At 37.2% G+C, this 22150-nt stretch overlaps 1 pseudogene; it reads right to left on the bottom strand.

The window, feature by feature from the left end:
- Window positions 1–2195: 2195 nt before the first annotated feature.
- Window positions 2196–4726, bottom strand: LOC149148726 (AT-hook motif nuclear-localized protein 16 pseudogene; annotated as a pseudogene).
- Between the last annotated feature and the right edge of the window lie 17424 nt (window positions 4727–22150).

Here is a 22150-nt window from a genome sequence, read left to right as displayed (position 1 = left end):
AGATACATTTAAAAATTATTAAAATAAATTAAATATATAATTTAGAAAAAAATGTAAATTTATTGATTAAATATATAAAATTTAATAAATTATTTAACTAAAAATAAATAGGATATTATTTTAATTTGGAATTATAAATAAAAATTTAGAATATGTATTAAGAACATAATCCATCTATGGTCTCTAACATTCCTTTTTGTTTCTAAGAAAGTCATTCCGCCTACTCGAAGAAACAACAAAGAAATATTTTGTCTGTTTGGGTATCTATGAGCAATGGGAACATGGATGCGAGCAGGAGTGTAAATCACCAAATCCAAGAGAGAAAATTCATGTTTTACGGATAAGATGTTGCAGGAGTAAATAATATAATATAATTTGTATAGATGAAATTTAAATAAAAACTATGTTTTTAATTAAAATTTAAAATAAATAGAATTTTTTAGATTTTTATTAAATAAAGTGTGAGTGAAATTTCATTATGTGGAGTGAAATTTCATCATGTTGTAAAATAGAAGTCTGTTGGTAAAGATATAATTAAAATGGTAGTTGGAAAACAAATTTTGTAATATAGAAGTCTGTTGGTAAAGATATAATTAAAATGGTAGTTGGAAAACAAATTTTGTAATGTATGAGACTAACAATTCAAACAAAATGATATGTTTGAGAAATTTGTTTATCATTAAAGTGAATTTTTTTAAAGAATGTAGTGTGTTTAAGTAATGTGATTGTTTGCCATTGTTATAAGACTTTGGAGAAAACAATCATGGTTCATTGATGAATTTGAATGAGTGACTACTATTGTAATAAAAATGGTTGAGGTTGAATCATTATGTATAAATTTTATGGGAACACATGAAATATTTTAAAGTGAATCTAGTTTAGATATATCAAAACATTGTTAGAAAACAATGTTTAGAACATTGTTAGAAAACAATCATTAGAAACCTACAAAAATAATTGAATATTCAGATTCATCTCAATTTAAGAGATTGGAGGTTATCCCTAGTTGTCTAGTTGATTATTTTAGACCATATGCTCATAGAATATTAAAAAATATATTTAACTTAATTATACATTAAAAAGTATTTTTCGCAATATATTTTGTTAACCTTTTTCCAATATATATTTACCATAATAATAACAATAAAAGACATATTTTCGTGACATACCTATGATATGCATTTCTATATAAGAATTCAAATATATATGTTTGTGTATACCATTGTTAAGGAGGTAAAACAAAATGATATATAAAATTTGGTTGAGGATTCTGTAAACTCTCCCTACTATAATTAAAAAGTGAGTTGATTGGATATTATTAGAAACATTAATTACTTTACATTTTTTTTAATAATATCAAAGATTTAATTTATCCATATAATGCTCTGTATTTTTCGTAAGAATAACAAGAAATAAATATAATAAAGAGATAGTTTTCAAATTATTAATATCTTAATATTTACATTAATAAATAATCATTTCTAAAAACTATATGCACAAACTTTAATACTTTATTTCTTTTTCCTTAATTTCTTTTGATATCTTATTCAAATCTTCTATTTCCAAAATTTTGAAATTTATTAAGTCCATTAATAATAAGAGATTATAAATAGAAAAATGATATAAGAGAACACTATTTCTAGTTATGTTGAAGTAAAATTATCAAAATCTTCAAATTTATTAAGTCCCTTACTAATTAATGATGACACATAACAAGATGATATAAGAGAGCATGAATTATGTGAATTCTCGTTCTCAAAATATTCAAATTTATTAGGCCCATTATACATTAAAAATTACACATAAAAAGAAGAGATAAACAAACATGAATTGTATTAAGTGTTTTAATACTGGAGAAATTGTTTAAAAATAAGTGTACATATAAGAGCATCTACTATCACAATAAACATAAAAACAAAAAAACATTATAAAATACAGGTATATTTTTATAAATCATAAAAAGAATTAAACCAATCAAATCAAAATTGATTTATAAATAAATATATAATTACAATATATTAAAACAAAAGAAACATTATAAAATACACGTATATTTTTATAAATCGTAAAAATTTAAACCAATCAAATCAAAAATTGATTTGTAAATAAATATATAATTACCATATATCAAAATTATTACATGAACAAAACCCAACTTTTATAGAGATCTTCCAATGATACAATAGGTTATTTCTTAACCCCGAGGACCTAAGTTATGTCAATTTCTACTGAGTAAAGTATGCCAATGCGTTAATCAAAGTATTCCCCACCTAAAACAGGCCATGAAACCAGTAAACAATTGGCCACTGAACACTTTTTGATGATCAAACAAACCATGAAACAAAAAAATAATTAGTGAGTGAACACTTTTCAAGATGACCCCTTGCTCATGGTCTCTTAAGAAGAACAATTCATGAAAAACGAGATATATTATTCTAATCTTTTGCCAGCATTAAGGTGCGGAAATCTAGGAAGCCAAAACGTATTGATGCACCAAAAGTCTTTGAAACATACTTCCTGATTTCATCGGCACGGGTGAGAATTCGATCAAATATGGATGGTGGACCGGAATTTTCAGTTTCTGATATCATGGTTTCCTTCCAAATTCACGAAGGTCACCGAGCAAGGTGGAAAAAAAAGATTGATGTGGTTGACTTACTGCTGTTCAGGTTCCTGGAAACCTCTGGGGTCACGCTAGCATGGAAGTATTTTAGCTGAATGTATCTTAAAGAGTGAGTAGTCAAATCCGTCTTAATTAGAATGACAGTTCTGGTTTCTTGATTGTGTTTCAACAACCATGAGCCCTCATGATCTCTAGTTTTATTACAGAAAGCGAAGATGTTGGTTGTAAATTGTAATCTCGTGAATGGGTTTTTAGGACACGCTTAAAAAACATGCCAAGGAGATGAAAGACTCCGGAGAGGGTTCCATGGTGGAAATTACAACCCAAATTGAGAAAGGGTAAATCAGAAAACTTATTTCAGAAAGAAATCATACAACGCAAAGAAGCTTGAGAAACAAAAGAAGTCTATTACAACAGATCTGAAATGCTCCATTGTTTTCTTCTCCTTGATGATGAAAGTGAACGAAGATGAGCAGAACCCAATTTATCCCCCAAATGAGATCTAACTGGCCCTGAACAGAATAAAACACTTTACAAGTCGGAGTATAATTTGTAGACATGATATTGTGCCAAACTTATGAATGAGCTGATCCGGTGGAGGGGCAGTGAGCAAGTGGCCCCGGCACAAAGGAGAAGAAATGTTTACTTCTGTTAATATTGGGGGGGACGGGTATGCTGTCGCCAGGGGTAGAGATCAGGAGGGAGTTGACTGTTGGGGCGCAGATTTGGGGGAATGTTGAAGATGGGCATGCTTGGCGGATCTCGTAACTGCTGCTGCTGCGCCGCCGTTAGGGTTGGTGGCTGGGAAAGCGGCCCTGCGGGAGGGTGGAGCGGCATAGGAAACGGTTCCTCCTCCTCATTTAGGGGCAGTCGCTCGTAAGGGCAGTTAGGGAACGTGGCAGCAATGACCACGATCGGGCCGGATGCCACCAGGGCGCCCACGACGCTCCCTCCCACCACTTGTCCCTCTCCCGCCGCAAGATAAATCGTGAGAACCGTAGCCCCGGAGGGCTCAGTGGTGGGCAGAAACGACCCACACAGTGACAAGATTTCGAACGTTCCGTGCAACGTCGCGACTGTGTTAGCCGTGCCCGGCTGCCGCAGGGTAACGTTGTTCACAGTCCCGCTCCCGCTGAGAATGCAGATTCCCCGCTGCCGCCTGCGCGCGAAATTCGCCAAGCTCTCCGCAACGTCGCAGCCGTTGGCGATCTCCAGAACGTGAGCTCTGAGGACGTTGGGGCTCTCCTGGTGGACAATTGTGGGGGGTTTCACCTTGTTCTTGGACCCCGGAGGCCTCCCGCGAGCCCTCCGGCTCATCTCGCCGTCCATCTCATCGCCTTCGCGAGATTTTCCCGCGGCATCGCTGTTGTCGTTGTTGTTGCCGTCGCGCTTTCGTTTCTTCAATTCGCTGTTGCCGCTGCTTTACTCTTCAGAATTATGGAAGCCCCTAGTTTGCAGCGTATGGACGGGGCCGGGAACATTGCCAAACCCGGGGCCTGACCCGGCGCTCGGTTCTATTCCCCCCAACCTCCCATTTCCCTCCCACCACCGGTTCGCCAGGATTGCGTCTCGGTATTACCAAAATCTCTCAGTAGTTCGCTGGCCTCAATCCAATCGCCTACTTATCCGATTCTGGCATGGCATAAAGGTGATCCAAAAAACCTTCTCTAAGGCCTCTGATTTTCCTCGGAAAAGAAGAGCAGCAATAACTAGAAATCAGCGTGAGTAAAAAGGAAGAGAAGGGACACAAAGTGTGGGTGCACAAAAAAACCACATGCATCTCACAGGCTATATTATTTGCGAGGAAGGGTTTCAAAATAAGGTTATTGCGCAAAATGCATGTGATCAAGTGGGGTCATCGCCCGGATACTTATCTCCTACACTCCGGACTTCATTCTCACTCTAAACGACAAGAATTCTGAGGGGCTTTCAGGCGTCTTTATTCCATTTCTATCGCGCCACACAGCCTCCTACTCGCTTTCAGTCTTACGGCATTGCAGATCTATTTGTGCACCAGGCTCTCATAGTCTCTTGGTATGGGAATCACATACCTAAATTGCTACAAACAAGTGGTATCATGCCATTTTCCGTTGCCCACGTCATGTCAAAGTGTTCACCACTCACTTGCGATTTGCACGCTAGTTGGGGCGAAGTTATTCGAAAAAACTGGGGAGGGGTTTGTCCTACGAGACCTGCTAGGGTTTTCAACCTGGGTCTTCGTCTCAGTAAACTGTTCAGTGGGGACAAGTTTGTTGGTTAATTGTTAAGTGGGTTCCAAGTTCTTGTCCATGAGTCGACGGAAAAACAAGTCCAACAATGTCCCTTTCATATTATCTTATCACGCTCGGGCGTTTTGGTATAAATTAATTCATCCATTAATGAAAATTACCATTGTTAGAGAATTTTGTTTTATAGAATTTTTAATATTAATTTATTGTTGGTATAATGGGATGTTATTTTTTGTTTGGCTTTCAAATTTTATGGGAAAATAGTTTTGATTCTTGATATGCTTCAAGGAGTAGGCTTCTCTACTCATATGGATTCTCCATTTTTGCTAAATCATAAATTCTTTACATATCTAATTTATTTTTATTTTTAAATATGATATCTTATTATTTGTTGGAGTAGTCTAGGTGAGACTCAAGATAGAGGAGGCTCCTATATCTTGAGTCTATATCATATTTAAAAATAAAAATAAATAAATAAATATATTATATTAAACATTTTTATTATATATTTTTAACTAAAAATAATTTGAAAAATAAATTTATTATAAAAATAAATAAATATTATATTAAATCTAAATAATAATAAATAACATATTTATTATTTTTAAATGAGAATATAAGATAAATACAAAATATATATATATATATATTTTTCAAAATATGATTATGAACCTTTATTTATTTCTTAAAATGTTTTTTTTAATAATTTAACATGGGTATTCTTCTTACTTTGATAACTAAAGGTCAATATAAATTGTAACTATTGTTAAAATTTCAAAATTTTTCATTTTAATAATTTTAATAATTTACCATCGGTATTCTTCTTTCTTTGATAGCTTATGGTCAATATAAATTGTAATCATTGTTAAAATTTCAAAAATTTTCATAATAGTGATTATATATTTGATGTGTATTTAGAATTTTTTACACTAACAAATTATATATTTAGAAAATTATAATAGATAATGTTTGTAAAATTAATTATTATATATATATATATATATATATATAGATAATGTTTATAAAATTTTATATTTATTAAATGTGATTTTTTTTGTTAATCTCAATTTTATATTTGAATATGGTCTAAAAAAATAGAAAAATTATCCCATTTTTTATTAATATTACAGTTTTAAAGAATAATCAAATAAAAAAATTCATATTATACTTTACCGTATTAGGTAATTAAAAATTGTAAATAAAATAGTGATCGTCCTCAACTTTTATAATTTTGATGATGTTCTTTGATGATAATCAAGGTCTACTAACACTAATATGAGCTATGGAAGCTACATAAGAGATTGCTCTTGATTTTCTAGTATTTTAATTGCATGCCTAAAAATCATTAAAGGAAGCATTCTTAGATAACCATAATTTTGATGACTTAAAGGGTCATAAGGGTAGATAGGTGACAAATACTTAAAAATTAAGATCAAATTTGAGTATAAGATGGACAATATAAGAGAATGTACTTATCATTTTCCCATTAATGAAGAGAGATTCCGAAGTCTAATGAAATTGGACACCGAAAGGTTTTATCTTTGTGGGTTATGGGCCCATGAAATCTAGCCACCTTGACATTTCTACAACAATTGGACTTCCAAACCTCCAAATCTCCAAACTTAAGTGCTTTATCCTCTAGCCAAAACCATGCATCGAGCCACCTCCACATTTTTTCAAATCATTGAATTCTTGTAAAATGGTGTTGAGACCTTCATCCAAGCCATCCAAGTGATCACAGGTAATAACTAGGAGCTCTTGCAAGAGAATTCCCTTTAAATATATGATTGGGATGAAATATCGATATTAATGGCAATAGACTTATCGAATGTTGACCAACCTCAACTTCTATTGACTCCCATTTAACCCAAAGAGATGAGATTGATCAAGAGATGTTTACTTGGTTATTGCATTAGATACAAAATGAGGACTCTGATGACCCCTCCTTCGAAGCTCGATGGGATTTGATTGGCCAAGACTACAATGTTGATGTATCATGTGACTTCCATTTTTATAGTTCTACCCTCTTTCGAGTTCCACGCTTAAATCTCTCCTTCTACAACAAAGACAAAGCAACCCTTGTCTAGCGAGATTAGATAGAATAGATTTTCAAGGAAACTCCCCAATGCACATTCTAGGAACACTCGACCTCTCCCTTTACCCTGTCATGCAAAACATGGAAAGCAATCAATAAAACATTTTTTTGTACACACATTAACCATATACACAACAAACACACATAGATTACATATATTTTGAAATAACTGTTGTTACATATTATGTCTTCATAGGTCTTGGGAACCATCTTGGTGTGATTTTATATGGCACTACCTACCTAGGCTAACACACTAGTAGGTCGCCTATATAATGAAAATAAAAAAGTCCTAGCAAATGTGAGGAGACATGTCCTCTTGCCATGTTACACCTTATAAAGGCTTCTAGATTACTGTTTTACAATTTACAAAAAAAGAGGGACTCGTGTGTTCTTACAACAATTCTAACAAAGTTCCTTCAAGGGGCTTCTAGAAATAAAGTTTGATTCAATGAGGGGTTTAAGCTCCTACATCATACTACCATAGCTGAAAATATTCATGATCTCTAGGTCATGTGCCTTTATTACTACATCTCATTCATCTTCAATCTTACTCTCCTTTCTCCTCATGTATTGTTGAGTTCCTACTATTACTGAGCAATGAGTTGTAACCAAGCCTTCACTGACACTTCACCAAGCTCTTTAGTATGGCTTTGTTGTTTGGTATCACATGTTCACCTCCTATGGAACCTCTTGAGATTCTGTTGCTCCTCTAGTTATAGCATGCTTATCACCTTTCTTGAGAAATGCTCTCTTTCTCTTCTCCTTCAATTGACAGGAAATCTTTCCCTTCTCTGATACAAATAGATGAAAACTAATTCTAGGTTTTTGATCTAATTAGACCCCTAAAGGCGTCACCCCTAAACCTATGGGTTATTGGCTCATGAGATGCAAATACCTTGACCCTTCTATAATGATCACAATTGCAAATATCCAAATCCCCAAACTTATGTTTTCTATCCTATGGATAGAACCATGTAAAGAACCACCATTACATTCTTTCGGATCAATAAATGTTTACTTAATGTGCTTTAAAATTTTCCGAAACCATCCCAGTGACCAAATGTGATAGATAGGTGCTCTCACAAGAGATGGAGCGTTAAATCTAACTTTGAGATCAAATATTATACATTAATTCTTGTGAGCTCGTATGGTGCCAACTAGCCTTGAATGACTCCAAGTTAACCCAACGAAATCTAATTAGTCCAAAGATGTGGGCCCAACCTTGCCATCATATGCAAAATGAGGTCTCTGATAACCCCTCAATTCAATTCGAATGGGATCTGATTGCTTATGGCTCCAAAATTGGTGTATCATGTACCCTTCAAATTTATAGTTCTAGCCTCTTTTGAGTTATACACTATATTGTCTCCCTATGCAACAAAAATACAACACCTCGTGTCTAGCAACGTTGGACGAAATAGCTTTTCCACGCAAATCCTTGTAGTACATTATGGTAACACTCAACCTCTCCCTTGAGCCTTGCATACAAAACACAAAAAATAATAAATGAAACTCTGTTTGTACACATACATTAACCACATATAAGTAAAAACCACACATATTTCATATATTGCAAAATAAAAGTGGTTACATGTTACGACCCCTTAGGGCCTAGCTACCCTCTCGGCCTGATCTTCCATGTTATTGGGCTCCTTTTCCAAAACACTCATAGTATGCCTATATAACAAAAAAAAACAAACCTTATCAAATTGAAGGAGTCACATCCTCTTGCCATGTTACAAATTCTATAGGCTTTGATATATATTCTTTAGAATTTACAAAATTAGAGGAATTTGTGTCGTGTTTCTACAATTTCCACGATGTTCCCTTTAGATGCTTTTGGAAATAAAATTTGATTCTTGGAGGCAGTTGTGCTTCTACATCACTTACTGTCAAAGTGGTGACAAACTTTTTCATCAAATTCTAGTTTGGGAATTTACTTACTTTCAATATGAAGTTGATGAGAATTTTTTTTTTTTTTTTAGTAATTTTTTTTCTTCATAATATTAGTCGATATAGGTAGATGTTTTTAATTTTCAAGATTGTGCTTGATCATCTCATGATAATATATTAATTACTTTCATTTTTTCCTCTAAGTACTTATGACCCCATAATTTCTCTTGAAATTTTGATCTAATAATAATTTTTAATATTATACTTTTTCTATAAATGCTATCCTCCTTTATCCTAAATAGTCTACATGCTTCATATTGACTCATTATGTTGTTCTTCATCCATATTTATCTTTTTATATTTGAAAAGGTGGATGAATTAGCTCACATGGCCATTTTTACTTGTTGGATCTAGTTGTTGGCATTATGATCAAGGTGTTGTCCTTTATGGCAACTCACTCAAATGAAAGATCACAGTATAATAGGTTAACAACAAGGAATTTTAGATCAGACTACACAGAATGAAGAAAGAGAGGTATACGCAGGTTCACCCTGACCAAGCTGCATATACACACAGGTTCACTATATACAAGTCACGTATATGTACACATGCACGCTCACAAAAGGAAAAGTGTGTATACCTTGGAAAACTAAGTTTTTGGTCTGAAGTATTTGTTCCATGGTATTTTGATCCATGGTATTGGTCCAAGGTATCGGGTCCAAGGTATTGACCGTAGGTATTTGGTCCAAGGTATGGGTTCTAAGTGGTTTTGGTCCATGGTATTAAGAAATGCCTAAAACTATAAAAGGAGGAGACGATCATTAGACCAATGCATGCAAGCATCAAATATCTGATGAAGTGTGAGATCTAGTATGCAGGTTACTGGGTTATGGTGAATTGCTGGATCTGAACCAAGGATGAACCTTAGCGGATGATGAAGGATTAGAGCTAATGACGGATCAGGATCATAAGGTGTAAAATGAAGTATCATTATGTGTTGTTGCTCATGTATATTCTAGATCTGAACACTGACACACATATTATTCTATAAATGGTATGATCTTGATATAATTGAAGTCTGGTATAGCTATAAAATTATGAATTAACATTTACAGATGTATACGCTAGTTGGCTTTGACAAAAGTGCGTACACACGCTGGTTAGACACAGGGAAGTAGTGTACACCTTGTGAAGAATGTTTTAGTTGTTTTTGTTTGTTGTTACAGAGATTTAGGTTCTATTCTGGTGACTGTATTTTGGTGACAGTATTCTGAATGATCAGATTCAGGAGTTTCAATGATTTGTTATGTACTTGATGGTTGTATTGCAGCTATGATGTTGTTGATGGGTCCAGTATGAAAATTGGATGAAACTTGGCCTTCAGATTATGGTGTTGTGTTCCAGGAGTGTCCAGTCTGAAAAATTATGAAACGTGGTTCCTGGTAGAAGAGTGGAGTTTTCTTGTAGGGTGGGACCTACGTACTAGTAAAAATATTGGCTAGTACAAGAGCTAGGGGGTTGTAGCTCCCTTCCAGTAGTAGCTGGAAAATGAGAGAAGGTTGTAGCCTTCTGCAGGTAGAAGTATACGTACTGGTATAAGTCTACACCAGTATAAAATTGTAAACAGATTTTTCTTATTATTAATAGAAGACAGAGACGATAGTAGCAAGTGGTTTTTACCCACATTGGGTTTCCACCTTATATCTTGGTGTTCATGTGTGATGCTTATGTGTAATGCTTTATTCTTCTTTTACTGCACTATCTAATTAATATCTGACATACTGGTTAAAGTTCAATGCATGATAAATTGGGTAAATCAAAAGTTATCTACATATATGCTAGGTAAATCCAAAGTTATCAGAAACCTTAACTGGAATTATCAAAGTGCAGCATTTTCCTGTGATAAAAACTGGTCTTGGATATACTAAAGAAGCACCTCAATCACAGAAGTGGTCAACCTCCACTAAAAGCTATCTTGATGTAGAAACGAATAGTGAACAGTATGACAATCGTCAGCAGAGGCATAAAGCAGATGTCCAGGTAAATCAGGCTCAATTTGATTCAAGGATGAACAAAAGTCACAACCAACTTGAGGTAAATCATACTCAATTTGCTTCAAAGATGAATAGAAACTACAATCACCAGTTCAATAGATTCGATAATCGCAGGAAATTATTTAATGGTCAATGTTTCTCATGTCATAATTTTGGACACAAAGCTACTCAATGTGTTGCTTACAAAACCATCATGACTAGAGAAGCACGAAATCAAAGGAATGTGAGGGAGATCAAGAAAAGTTCCTATAATAATTTTTCTCTTATTGAAAATGAAATAGAAAGCTCAATCTGTAACAACTTTGGCCATGAAGAATCTGAATGCAGGAGTAAATTTCAGAAAATATCTGAAAAGGAGAAAACTCCATTAAATCCCAAAATATGGAGAAAGAAAGAACTACAATCAGAAAGATGTGGTATAGCCTTATACGGAGAAGGACAAGAAAACTAGTGGTACATCGAAAATGGATGCTCAAAACACATGACAGGTGACAAATAAAAACTTCACTCATATAATGCCTTAGAAAAGGAAAAGAATGTCTCATTTGGAAATGACACTCCTGCTGTCATAAAAGGTAAAGGCTATGTTTTCTTGAAAGAAAAGGTTAAAGCTAGGAATGTTATGTATGTTGATGGTCTAAAGCATAACTTGTTGAGTGTCAGTTAAATGTGTGATTAAGGAAATGAAGTGGTGTTTTGATCAAACAGATGTGTTGTTTGTGAGCTTGATATAGGAGAAACTATGATAAAAGGTACAAGAACCCCAAACAACTTATACATACTCAAAGGAGGACAACAATAGTGCTATCTAAGAAAAAATGATGAGAACTGGCTATGGCGTAGAAGATTGGGACATCTAAGCTTTCCTCAAATAAGAAAATCATGCAGATTCCAGGCTGTTCGAGATCTTCCAGATATCAACGTTCTTGAAAATACAATATGCAAACCATGTCAGTTCAGTAAGGAAACCACATCTCACTTCATTGAAAAAGAAGGGTCAGCTAGTAAGTCTCTTGAACTTATTCATACTAATTTATGTGGACCATCAAGGAAAAATTCACCTCGTGCAGAAGAATACTTTATATTGTTCATTGATGATCTTTCCAAAATGTGTTGGATAGGTCTTCTGAAGCATAAAGATGAAGCATTTGAAAAGTTCAAAGCCTTCAAAGCTTTTGTTGAAAATGAATCAGATTACAAAATCAAAAGCCTCAGATATGATCGAGGAGGGGAATTTACCTCGGATGAATTCTTTGACTTTTCTGAACAACATGGAAGAAAAAGGAACTTCTCCACTGCAACGACTCCTCAGCAAAATGGAGTGGTAGAAATAATGAATATAACTATTCAACAAATGGCTCGAGCTATGCTAGATGAATCCAGAACTCTTGCAACCTTCTGTGGTGAAGTTATATTCATCGTCGTCACTATTCTCAACCAAGCAAATGTTCAGGTAAACAGCACTCAAACTCCACATGAACTTTGGTATGGTAAGACTCCTACTGTAAAACACTTTAAAGTTTTTGGAAGAAAATGTTACATAAAAGGACTGATGAAAAACATGGTAAGTTTGAACCCAGAGCAGATGAAGGTATTCTCCTTGGTTACTCTTCCTAAATTAAAATATATAAATGTTATAATAAAATACTTGGGAAAGATATTGAAAGAATTGATGTTGTGGTTGATGAAGCATGCAAAAATAAAAAATAGATAAAAACCGAAGATTATGACAATGAAGAACATGAGGATTATTTTCCCACATCAAATCACATTGATTCTAAATAAGAAACCAATGAAGCACCAGAAGATGAGATAGCAGTAGAAGAAAAGACTTTGTCCAGGTACGTTCAGAAAAATCATCCAGAAACTCAAATTTTAGGGGAAAAAGAGGCAGGTTTGCAAATAAGAAGAACTATTACAGAAGCCTCAAGCTATCTAGCATTGCTATCTTCCACCGAACCTCAAAATGTAAATGAAGCATGTAAAGATGAATGTTTTGTCAAGGCCATGAATGAAGAACTTGAGAAAATTGAAAAGAATAATACTTGGGAATTAGTGCCTAGACCTCATCATAAGAATATCATAGGACTAAATGGATATTGAAAACCAAGCTAAATGAAAATGCAGAAGTTATTAGAAACAAGGCTAGACTTGTTTGTAAAGGATATGCTCAATAAGAAGGTATAGATTTTGAAGAAACTTTTGCACCTGTTGCTAGAATTGAAGCCATAAGGATGTTTCTTACTCTTTCTAGTTTTTAGAAATTCAAATTATACCAAATGGATGTAAAATATTCCTTCCTTAATGGAGACTTAGAAGAAGAAGTCTATGTTGAACAATGAGAAGCATTCATTCATGGAAATGATGCAAAACTTGTATGTAGACTTAGAAAGGCTCTTTATGGTCTAGAATAGGCTCCAAGGGCCCGGTATTACCGTCTTGAAAAATATCTCCACCAATAGGGTTTTTCAAAGGGGTCGGCAGATAGCAATCTATATATAAAGATTGACACTGGTAAATTGCTAATAATAGTTGTTTATGTTGACGATATCATCTTTGGTAGCAACAATGAATCCATGAGTCAGAATTTTGCTTCAGTAATGCAGCAAGAATTTGAAATTTCCTTGCTTGGTGAGCTTAAAAATTTTCTTGGTCTAAAAGTTCAACAAACTAAAGATGGTATTTTTCTTTCACAAACCAAATATCTCAAACAAATCTTGAAAAAGTACGGCATGGAAGATTCTAAACTAGAATGTACCCCAATGGTAACAAGATGTAGTCTTCGCTCAAATGATGAATCAATAGCAGTACATCAACCAACTTACAGATCTATGATTGGCAGTCTGCTTTATCTAACAGGTACCCAACCTAAGATCATACATGCAGTAGGAATAGTTGGAAGATTCCAAGAAAATCCAAAGGAATCACACCTTTAGGAAGTCAAAAGGATTTTCAAATATCTTCAAGGAACATAGAACTTTGGTTTATGGTATCCTAGAGATACAGATCTTACTCTTCATGCATATAGAGATGCAGACTGGGTAGGAAATGTTGATGACAGAAAAACCACTAGTGGTGGTGCATTCTATATGGGTCCCAGTTTAGTCTCTTGGTTCAACAAGAAACAAAGTTCAATTGCATTATCTACAGCTAAAGCAGAATACATGGCTGTTGCATCTTGCTGCACACAACTACTTTGGATGATGCAAACCTTGCAAGACATTCAAATCACATGCACTCCACCCATCTCCATCCTATGTGATAATACACGTGCCATCAATATTTCAAAGAATCCAGTCATGCACTTTAAGACCATGCACATACCCATCAAATATCATTTGCTAAGTGAACAAGTGCTTGAACAAAAGCTCAAAGTGGAGTATGTTCCCTCCGAAGAATAGGTTGCTGATATGTTCACTAAAGCTCTGCCCAGAGAGACATTTGAATATCTCAGATAAAAGCTGGGAGTAGTTGTTGCAACATCATGTTGTTAAATCCTATTTTTCAGAGAAAGGTTGTTATATGAGAGTTTCATGAAGCGTAGTCATGTACATACGCGGGTTTCTGTGGGCACAGTCACGTATATGTTGGTTTGATGAAAAAAAGTGGGCCAGACTTAGAAAAAAGGGTTTAATATGGTTCTGTCAATCATCTGCTTTGTTTGATGGTTACAATCTGCTGATAACATTGGTCCTCAAAAATTTGTTGATAGCTTGATGTATATCTAATTGATGATGATGATTTGATATCTCTTTCTGACATATGCAGTGATTAGATCTGATAGTGAATAGGTGGAACATGCTCAGGGGGGGAACATGTTATGCTTCTAATAAAGCATTATTGGCATTATGTTTAGAAGTCTTTGGTACCTAATCAATGATGACGATTTCTTACTTTATGATGATAGGATGATACTCACATATGTTGATTACCATGGTTGATGATGCGGGATGTTCCCTAGTGATGATATAATGAAGGTTCTTGTGGAAAGATTGTTATAGACAAATTTGTGCCTTACAGCAACAAGCATGAATTGTCAATAATCCAAGGGATCCAAAGTTCCCTAAACATGATGTTCCTACCCCTAGAGGAACAAGGTCAGCAAACCAACAGCTCTCAGATCAGTTCTCCACCTAAAAACACTCAAAAACAAGCAATCCTGAAATCAAAGCAGGTGCTCCACTAGGTTTCTGCGCTGAAACTCAGTTGCTCCATGGTGTACCTGCGTTGCAAAGCAAGTGGAACAAAGGCCACCTGCGCTGAGCGAGATGGGACAAGTGGCACACTGAGTCATTGCTCTGGAATCTTCCAAAAATGACACTTGGATCAGGTATTTCGCCTTGTGATGAGTCAGAGGCTATGTTTCTCCAAGTGGAAGCAAGGTTCTCCAAGTGGACTCAAGAACTGAAGATCAACTAAAGATTAACTGAAGAGAGAGAGGACACAAGGCAGCTACACATCAGTTGCAAGCTGACTCATCCTTTCTCAATTCATCTATATATTGAGCTCTCTCCTATGAGATCAGGAGGCTGGAATTTTGTGCAAAGTAATGATATGCTGTTGGTTTCACTATAGAACTATTGGGTGATTGTTTGAGAGAGGTGAAGAGGAGAAATTCTTTCTGCTGGGAGGTGTTGCTGGGTTGGAGCCTTCAATGGTTGTAATACTCTCAGAACCTTTACTTCTTCATTAATAAAAGCTATTGAGGTTCTTCTATGTGCTCTTGTTTCAATGATATATTGTGATGATTGCATGTTTGGTTTACACTAATCCATGAACCAGTTATGATTGCATGCCTCTTGTAGTTTCCTTCTTTGTTATTTTGCAGGATCTCATTGTAGCTGGGCAAGCAAAAGAACAAGGAGCTAGGAGCAAGCGGCCAAAGAGAAGAGTTTGGATTCGACATTAAGCGCAAGGCAACGGTTAGTGAATTTCTCCATTCTCTTTTGCTTTCATAAAGAAGTAAACCTTAAGTAGTTTGTTTTACAGTTGTTGCTAAGGAACTATCACCCTTAGAGTGGGATAGGGTCTTTGAGTCGCCAGTTTGTTGTAGGGAAAAGTATCCAAAGTATCCGACTCAGATGACCCTATCCCACTCTAAGGGTGATAGTTCCTTAGCAACAACTGTAAAACAAACTACTTAAGGTTTACTTCTTTATGAAAGCAAAAGAGAATGGAGAAAAGCACTAACCGTTGCCTTGCGCTTAATGTCGAATCCAAACTCTTCTCTTTGGCCGCTTGCTCCTAGCTCCTTGTTCTTTTGCTTGCCCAGCTACAATGAGATCCTGCAAAATAACAAAGAAGGAAACTACAAGAGGCATGCAATCATAACTGGTTCATGGATTAGTGTAAACCAAACATGCAATCATCACAATATATCATTGAAACAAGAGCACATAGAAGAACCTCAATAGCTTTTATTAATGAAGAAGTAAAGGTTCTGAGAGTATTACAACCATTGAAGGCTCCAACCCAGCAACACCTCCCAGCAGAAAGAATTTCTCCTCTTCACCTCTCTCAAACAATCACCCAATAGTTCTATAGTAAAACCAACAGCATATCATTACTTTGCACAAAATTCCACCCTTCAGTCTTTGAATTCCTAACAAATACTGTAAACACGGTGGATTCTGAACGAAACTTATCCAATATTGAAGAGACTATAGCCATAAATATCTCGACCAAAACAGGTGTTGTAGAGAATATTCATGTTGGCAAAGGTTGTTCCCCTTCAGAACTGGAAATATATAACGCTCTTTTTCGCGAATTCAGAGATGTCTTTGCTTGGTCATATGATGAAATGCCAGGCATCGACTCGAGTATCGTTGAACATGAAATTAAAATGTATCCTGATGTCAAACCAGTAAGGCAACGGCTTCGATAGGTTCACCCTAAGAAAGCCGCTGCCATCAAGGCAGAAGTTGAGAAACTTCTCCATGCTGGATTCATCTACCCGGTTCCGCTAACTGATTGGGTATCGAATATTGTACCTGTTAAGAAAAAACAAGGAACAATACGAGTGTGCATCGATTATAGGGATGTAAATCAAGTTTGTCCAAAGGACAACTACCCTACGCCCTTCATCGACCAGATAATTGATGAATGCGTCGGATGTGAAATCTTTTCCTTTATGGATGGATTCTCCGGGTACAATCAAATTAATATCCGCCCACAGGACCAGTCAAAGACTCCTTTTATATGTCCGTGGGGCACATTCGCTTATCGAAAGTTACCCTTTGGTTTAAAGAATGCAGGGGTGACATTTCAGAGGGCTATGAATTATGCCTTCCATGACATCAAGAGCATTGTTCAACCATATCTCGACGATCTTCCGGCTCATTCGCGAAAGCGGACTGATCATCCGCAGCATCTAAGAGCAATATTTCTACATTGCCGACACTACAAGATAAGACTCAATCCACACAAATGTGTATTTTGCGTCGGTTCTGGTCGTTTACTTGGCTTTGTAGTCTCCAAAGATGGGATTCGTCTCGACCCCTGTAAGGTTCAGGCAATCATCAACTTGCCTCCACCTTCTAATTTGCTTCAGATTCGGAAACTCCAAGGGAAATCAAACTTTCTGAGGAGGTTCATTCCTAATTACGCAGAACTTGCTAAAGGTTACACACGTCTTTTGAAAAAAGACGTACCCTTCCACTGGGACCAGGTTGCGCAAGCTTCCTTTGACGCTTTGAAAGAGTCTATAGTAAAAGCATCATTAATGTACGCCCCGGATTATCTTAGGGATTTCAACCTGTATCTAACTACAGCGGATACAACCATTGCGATGGTTTTAGTTCAAGAAATCGATGGAGTTGAACATCCTGTATATTATTTAAGTAAAAACTTAAATGATACAGAAAGTAAATATTCTTACGTTGAAAAGCTAGCGCTTGCTGCTGTTCAAGCGGTACAGAGATTTCGACATTATATCCTCTTTAGGAAAACTACCATTCTGTCAGATTGCAACCCCATGACTTATATACTGTCGCGACAGTTACTGGGGGGCAAGTATTCCAAATGGATAGCGATCCTTCAAGAGTTTGATCTGGAATTTGTGAAATCCAAGTCAAAGAAAGCTCTGGTATTTGCAGAATTATTATGCGATCTCCCATCGTCGTCCAACGATGAAACTTCCAAGGAATCAATCGTGGACGAGACTTTATTTTTGATATCTGCGAGCGATGAATGGTATGCGGATATAATTATCTATCTCCAAACCCAAAGATTTCGGCCAGACACCTCACACTCCGAACAGAAATGTATACGATACCAAGCAAAAGACTACGTGATCGTCGGTGATACCCTTTACCGTCGTGGTATCGATACAGTTCTGAGGAGGTGTCTCACCCATGAAGAAGCCGAAAAAGCCCTGAATGAGTGTCATTCAGGCGCGTGTGGAGGGCATCAATCCGGTTTCGCTACAGCTCAAAGGATATTAAGAGCAGGATATTTTTGGCCAACCATGTTTAAAGATTGCATAATCGCAGTCTGAAGTTGTCATTCCTGCCAAATCTTTGATAGCAAAACCAGAAGACCACCCGCACCACTGCAACCAATAGTTGCAGTTGGGCCTTTCGCCAAATGGGGCATCGACTTCATGCAATGTAACCCCACCTCGACCGGGGGGCATGGGTATATTATAGTCGCAGTTGACTATTTTACCAAATGGGCCGAGGCGATGCCTACATTGGACAATACTGGTGAAACAGCTGCCCTATTCTTTTTCAATCATGTAGTCGCCAGGTTCGGCGTACCCCAGGCTATAGTTACAGATCATGGATCGCATTTCCGCAATCACATGATGGTCGAATTAGCTGCCAAACTAGGGCTATCTCACGACAGCTCTACTCCGTATTATCCACAAGCCAACGGACAAGTTGAAGCAATCAACAAGGTCCTGAAGCGTATGTTGCAGAGGATGATCGGAGTTCATAAAAGAAGATGGCACCTAATCTTGTATGCAGCCTTGTGGGCCTACCGAACCTCGGTAAGAAATGCAACCGGATTCACACCTTTCCAATTGGTGTACGGTCTAGAAGTAGTCTTACCGATCCAGTGTGAAATTTCGTCGCTTAAACTCGCAATTGATCTCCTCCCCGGAACTTCAGAAGAAGAGGCTCGTTTCTTGGAATTAATCCACTTGGATGAAACCCGTCGTGATGCCGCTTTGGCTAACGAAGCCCATAAGAAACGAGTCAAGGCTCAGTTCGACAAAAATGTCAAACCCCGTGTCTTCTCAGAAGGTGATTTGGTCTTGCTTTATGACCAAGAATCCGATAAATTAGGAGCAGGTAAATTCAATTCCTTATGGATGGGCCCCTATATTGTTAAAAGAGTGTTAGCAAAAGGAGCCTACGAGTTAATAGATTACGACGGAATTCCACTGGCGCAGCCCCGGAACGGGCTGTACCTCAAGCGTTACTATGCTTAAATAGTAACCTGCATGCTTTTGTTGTATTTTGTTTTCGCCAAAGTTCTTGTTCTGGTTGAGTGATTCCCTTTTTCCGTTGCAGATGTCAAACCTTATGGAGACATGTGTTGGATATGCCGACGGAGCGAGTCGTAGTTCGCGGAACCTCTCCTCCGCAGCCTGGGCCATTTTTGATCCAAGCGGCGAGTTAGTAAGTTTCAGAGGTGTATGTATTGGGCAATCAACGAATAACATCGCTGAGTATAGCGCGTTGATAGAACTACTCTCTGATGCCATCAGACGTGGCATATGCCAACTAATTGTCAGGCTAGACTCACAGCTCGTAATACGGCAACTCAATGGTATATATTCTGTTCGCAATCCAGCTATTTATCGCATGTTCCTAAGAGTAAAGATCTTGGAAAGACGATTTGAGTCAATTCAATATCAACATATTTCAAGAAATCTAAACACATTAACCGACTCATTGGCAAACTATGTGTTAAATAGACATTTGCAACATTTATAAAAAGGACACATCATAAAAAGTGTACATATGAATCATCCAAATTAACCAGAATGAAAATCGAAAATCAAAATATATGTAAGCTGTTCATAAAGTTCATACATAATGTTCTGTAACCGAGACAAAATTGGTCATATGACCTAAAAAATTCCAAAAGTGCTAGGGGGCACCCTAGCCTAGTGATGCTCCTGATAGTAAGCCACAGTCTGTGCTATCATGCGCAGAAGACGGGTCCATCGTCTAGGTACACTGATAGTATGCTGCTGCATCGGTAAAGGTAACTCGTCAATCTGTACATCCGGAAGACCACGGGTAAGGTTCTCAACCTGCCCCTGCACAGCTGTAAGGGTCTCAGTATCACTAAGATCACGGATAATAACTCTCTGAGCAGGTTCCTCTGTCGGAGCAGCAACAGGTGGTCTCAGACGAACCGCCGGACGAACAGGACCGACATCTGCAAGCACACATGAGTTCAAATTAAAGTCTTGATAGAATAAAGCACAAGAACATTATAAATGAAAACAATGAACAGTAATATGGTTGAAGTTCTTACCAGTAGCATCCCACTGAGCACCGTCTGGCAGTACCATATCCGGATCACCCCGGAAATCCATACCAACATATGGATACTCGGAAAAAGCCATCTCCTGGCGATCGGACCACCTGAAGAAAGCGGCATTGAAAGAAATCTGGGATTGACCTGCATGTCTAGACATGCGATCGACCCATCGCTGCATACGTGGCTCGGTAGGAGAAGGCACTCCGAGATCAATATACTGAGGTTGCATCAAAGGGATCTTCTCCAAGGCAAAGGCAGTCAGAATCGAACCAAAACCAAAGTTCTTCAGCTTCCCGTCCTTCACCTTGTTCAGTTGATTTTTCATCTGATTAAGCACTGCATCACTCCAGTTGAAAATTTTCGGTTGGAGACACTCCAAGGCGTGCTGCATATGAGACCTGTTGGCAACATGTAAAGATGCGCTACCGGCCATCCTACCAAGAGTATACAGAATAGACCTGAGAGGCCTACTGGTAACATCACGGATGATTACCTTGCCGTCTCTGCTCGGCTGGGACCCCTCCCTGCAATACTGGCGGACATAGTCTCTCATGGAATCATTCCCCCGAACTGTACCAGATAAAGAAATGGGAGCACCCCGCCTTGACAAACCAGTCAAGAAGTAAATGTCTGTCACGGTCAATGGAATAGGTTTGTTCCTGATCTGGAATACTTGGTTAACAGGATCCCAAGCATCAAGCATATACTGCAGTAGTGAAATCTGTGCTCTCATGCTTGAGATACGGAAAAACTTCAGCATACCACAGTCTCGTAGCGCGCCCACCGTAACAGGATCATGAAGGGCAATCATATCTTCTTCTTCATGTTCTTGTTCTCGCCATGTGAGGGCCATCTTGATCAAGAATCCCTGCAAAACAAACAAGAGAATGAGTCAGCTCCTGAAATTGATGAAAAACTGCCGAAAATTTCATCAAAATCTGTGAAAAAGTGTTGTTTTTATGCCCCAACGCAGGTGTCCAGTGTACTATCTGCGTTGGGGGACAAGCTACCTTCAAACAGCTTGAATCCCAACGCAGTTTTCGAATGGGGAACCTGCGCTGATCAGAGGGCGCCCTGGCAAAACCCCAGAGGCTCAATAGAACAGCAAAACAGGCATAAAATAGGAAAATGAAACCATGAAAATGAAGAGCTAAGGTTTAGCCCCTACCTGGTCCAAACGGCACCGAAAATCGTCCGCAGAATCTCCCGGAATCAGCTGGTGAAAATCAAGGGGAAAGAGGCTCCTCCAAAGCTCCAACGAGCGAAATGCAAATGAAATGGTAAAGTGAGAGGTAAAAACCCTTCTTATTTGCTTTTTACGTAGTTCAAGGTAAATATTAATGTGTTAATCTCATTTTCAAGTAAATATTACTCATTTCTAACTAGTTTGTTGCAGCAATTTGAAAATGCAGTGCTATCAGTGAAAAAGAGAAGCTAGTTATGGTAAAAATCAAAAGTAAACCATATATTCGAGCAGTTTTAGCACATAGTTCATGCTCGTTAAAAAATAAACGCAAGATCCGAGCAGTTTTAGCGCATAGTTCATGCTCGTTAAAAAATAAACATAAGTTGTGAGCAATCTTCCCCTAGAGTTCAAGCTCACCCAGAAAAAATGAACCGGTAAATAACCTTGGTAAATGTAACCTTTGACAGCCATATTAAAGCCCTTGGTCGTGTTCTTGCAGTCTCACCTCCATCCGTTCATTTGGCCAATCGTTCATCTCCATATGTTTGTTTACCCATTTTGAGGAACAGCTGC

The sequence above is a fragment of the Pinus tabuliformis genome, chromosome 9 (genome assembly GCF_031772625.1).
Source record: "Pinus tabuliformis cultivar Carrire ecotype Pingquan chromosome 9, CPIR1, whole genome shotgun sequence".
Classification (NCBI taxonomy): Eukaryota; Viridiplantae; Streptophyta; class Pinopsida; order Pinales; family Pinaceae; genus Pinus; species Pinus tabuliformis.
This window is presented reverse-complemented; position numbering and strand designations above follow the sequence as displayed.